The sequence below is a fragment of the Odontomachus brunneus genome, unplaced genomic scaffold (genome assembly GCF_010583005.1).
Source record: "Odontomachus brunneus isolate Ranch 3 - 2012 unplaced genomic scaffold, Obru_v1 Obru_scaffold_265, whole genome shotgun sequence".
Taxonomy (NCBI): Eukaryota; Metazoa; Arthropoda; class Insecta; order Hymenoptera; family Formicidae; genus Odontomachus; species Odontomachus brunneus.
In genome coordinates this window covers 82,888-87,072 of record NW_022639715.1, presented here as the reverse complement: position 1 = coordinate 87,072, position 4,185 = coordinate 82,888, and the positions used below count along the sequence as shown (strand labels likewise).

Genomic DNA, 4,185 nt, shown 5'->3' with positions numbered 1-4,185 from the left:
AGAGAGAGAGAGAGAGAGAGAGAGAGAGAGAGAGAGAGAGAGTTATGGGGGCAGGGGGAAGGTAGAGGGCGACGAAGAGGAGAGAAGGAGGAGGAAAAGAGACAGAGAAGAAAACTAAATACAGTAAATATTGAACTATTAGAAGAAAAATAAATACGGTGAAAATAAAAAGGTGAAGAAGAAAAAAGAAGATATATATTATGATTACCGATATACCGACTCGTAATTTATAAAATTAAATAGGCTGTATAGACGTCGGAATATAAATAATAAAATAATAAATAAACACATAATAAATAATAAGAAAAAGGCAAAGAGACAGAGACACATTTTTTTATCAAAATGAATTATTCTGTAACAAAAATTTTTAAAACCTGCTTTTTATGTACACCTAAATATTTACAATGTCCAAGTTCAACGTATAAAGTTATTAAGAAAGAAACTCGTTTTCAGTGTTTAATATTATTTTGTAAAAAAATGTGATATAAAAACAAAATTACTTTTTCAGAAAAAGTAAAAAAAAGAAGCCAAGTGGACGCACGTTAGCATTATTTGTCTTTACAAAAAAAAATCGTTATAAATAAATTACAATAAAAGCTCAGCTAAAAGATATTTAAAAAAAAATATTATCAAAACAACCTTATTCAGATCAATTATACTCTCGCAAATACTCTATTAAAAAATACAAGACAATTTTATTCTCTAGAAAAGTAATGATATCAAGAGGTGTACGCCAAGTACGAATAATTAATCATTTCAGTTTTTACTTTTATAAACATATCTGGTTTTGACTATATAATATATTTATAAATTAAATATATTATTAATATATTAGTAATATATTATTAAATAAAAGATAAAATAATTAGAGAAGTACAATAATATCGAAAAAAATTATAATAACTTACACAAAAAGCACTTTTTTTAATATTACATCGATAATCAATATAATATTTTGATAGTTATTAAAATAAGAGAACCGTTTGCCTAAAAAAAAGGCACGCCAAGTGTTTTTGTGTACGTTATTATAAATTTTTTCAACATTATTGTATTTCTCTAATTATTTTATTTTTTATTTAATAATATATTACTAATATATTAATAATATATTTAATTTATAAATATATAGCCAAAACCACATATGTTTATAAAAGGAAAAACTGAAATGATTAATTATTCGTATTTGGCGTACACCTCTTGATATCATTACTTTTCTAGAGAATATAAAATTGTCTTGTAATTTAGTAAATATCGACTAATGAAAATATTATTTTTGTATCTATATATTAATACTTTAAAGACGCATAGCTTATAAACTATTTTTATTACTTCGATTTAAAAATAATAGATAACAAATTGAAATTTAGCCTATTAATTAGTATTGTTCAAATAAGTAACGTTAAAAAGACAAATATTGCGATGAGTAATGTCTGTTTGTAATATTTATAATAATTATCATAACTTGACAAAAGTTCAAGTTCATATTTGTCAAATAACTGGAGAGGACATCCTGTATCAACGGATCGTCCTGCACACGTCCATAATATATATGCATCATGCACGCACGCACGCGCGCATACTACACATACATACACACACACAGTACGCTTGTCCATATCTGACACTTACTAAGTCGCTATACGTCGTTGCTTTAAAAGTCCTGTCGCTAGCCCTAGACGTCGTCGTCGCAATCCTGCTTCCTGACGACGCGCGCCGCCCGAGGATGATGGAGCCCAAGAATGTCATCGACTCTCACCGCCGCATGATGCTGCCCGCCATGCGCGACACATCCGGGCATCTAGGTTACGTATGTACACGCACGCAAGCACACATGCACGCACACGTGTCACAAAGCCAAAGAAACAGTCGTTTTTGACATGTCGATATGACCCATCGATGACAGTAACGATTGACAGGAGGCACAGCGTTCGCGGAACGAGGCGACAGATAGATATCACGTCGCACGAGCGAGCGAGACACCCAATGCGCGCACATACACTATATTCACGCACACTCACTCACACGTAACATCGAAAAATCACCGACAACGACAAGAACGCGTTCCGCGTCGCACTGGCTAGACTGCTTGCTCACGGACTCGCGCGAACGAACACTCCCGAGGACAACGACTTCCCCCACCAATCGTGCGCGTTCGACCCAGGTGTACTCATCCCTCTTCCACACCTCCCTCGCCCATTCCTCGCTGTTCCATTCCGAACCCCACACACCGCGCGTACGACCTTTTCCGTTCTGCTGCTTCATCTGCTACCCGAAGCTATATATTTCTCTCTCTTTTCTCTCTCCTGCATTTAACCCAACCAGCAATTCCTCTCTTTCTCCTATTCCTCTCTTCTCCTCGTTCCCCCTTCTCTCCCCTCCTCCTCCTCTCTCTCCTCTCTCTCCCCCCTCTCTCTCAATGTTCTAATGTTCTAATGTGTGTATGAAATATAATTATATTTAATATTTATTATATATTTATTAGCGCGTGCGGGTTTGCATTCACATGTGATAAACGTTTTATTCCATCTCTTTTTTCCCTCTCTTTCTTTCTCTCTCTTCTCTCTCTTCCTCTTTTGCTCGCTTTCTCCGTCTCTCTCTTATCTTACTGTCCTTCATGTCCTTCAGTCTTGCTCCCTTCACGAGCGGACTCCTTCCACGAGGCTTAAGGGACGTCTACATTGGAAGTAAGCAGTAAGAAGTAGGAAGTAAGAATAAGAAATTGACCAATCATAGTTGATTATTCTTTTCACATTCGACTGTGGTTGGTCAATTTCTTACTCTTATTTCCTACTTCTTGCTATTTACTTCCAATGTAGACGTCCCTTTACTCAACCCTTGCGTTCATTTTCCTCCTACTACCCTACCTCGCAGACACCGCCGATAAATGCGTCGCCTAATTTATGCCCACCCAATCTTCTGTTCGTTCTCCTTCTCATATTGCATTGCCTGGCGTCGTGTTGATCAACGTGGAAGAATGACGATCAAGCAGCGGAGTACAGTTGCCAGGACGAAATGCGCAATTGCAGCGTTCTTTCTTTGTATTTCTAAATTTTCTTTTACTGATGTTCAAATCTTTAATCTTAAAAAGATTTTTTTGAATATGCGCTCTTCTCGAACGGCTAATAGTAACACTAAAAGACACAAATATCCAAGTTTAGATACTACGTCTGTCGTACAATGTTCTGTGAAGAAGCAATGTAGGAAAAGCGAAAAAGTACAAGTGAAAGTGGGAGAAAGAATGTGTGCTGGTATATATGTGATGTGCCTGCGTACATGCGCGCGCGTATATATGTATAAATGCGTATATATGTATGTATGTATAAAAATATGTATTTGTTTGCTTTCTATAAATTAGGCAATCAGACAAAAAGAATAATATAGCTCTTTATTATCCTTTTTTAGTAATACTAACTTCTTTCCTCTAACAAGAATACGTAGTCTAATTCTGTAGTCTAATTCGTAGTGAATCTATATTCACACGGGAGCGCACTATTATGTTATATTTCTTTCTTTGTTCCTCTTCATGTCTCGTTCGATTTCATTTTTTTTCCTTCTTCCATTCTGTCTCTCTTCTGTACTCAACTGTTACTTAGATCTACATCTATTTCTAACCTCGCTCTATATCTTTTCCTTCGCTATATATTTTCGTAACTGTCATTTGATATATTGCTTGATATATTTCTATATTTTCCTAGTATATGACGCATATGCAAGCGTTCTTATGTAGATTTATTAATGAAATGAAAGAATCAACATCGAAAGAGAAAAAAAGAGAGCAGCACCAAGAAAACAAATCAAGGATAAAGTAAGAGGGAGGGGAGACACGGAATCTTTTCCGTTAATCCTCACCTTCGACGACGAGCGCGAACCATTATCCAGAAACATTGCGTCATGGATTAGTTTGATTATCGACATGCGGCGGCGCCGAGGCCGCGAGCAATTTAATTATGGAAACAGCATACTACGAAGGACGAGTCCGCGATATCCAATTAGTTTCCACGGGTTGCTACTGCTGCTACTGCTGCCACTGCTGCTAGTTCGTATACTCTTAACTACCAATTCTAACTACAAGATAGAAAGACTAATTCTTGATAACTAATATTGGTCAACAATATTGGTCAACTATGTGTTGACTTTTAATGATCGACGTTTTGTATGTTTACACAATACCTTCCCGAAAAAAAT

The 4,185-nt window shown here is 35.9% G+C and overlaps 1 protein-coding gene across 7 annotated transcripts in view; it reads right to left on the bottom strand.

Moving 5' to 3' along the window:
• Window positions 1–2,223, bottom strand: part of LOC116853001 — a 201,865-nt gene extending 199,642 nt beyond the window's left edge. For 4 of the 7 annotated variants that reach the window (XM_032833853.1, XM_032833854.1, XM_032833851.1 and 1 more), the window contains exon 1: window positions 1,630–2,221. The gene's annotated coding sequence lies outside the window, so the exon portion shown is untranslated. Of the gene's footprint in view, window positions 1–1,629 lie in introns of all 7 variants that reach the window. The other 3 variants (XM_032833847.1, XM_032833848.1, XM_032833850.1) reach the window with 2 other exon arrangements.
• Window positions 2,224–4,185: the final 1,962 nt, after the last annotated feature.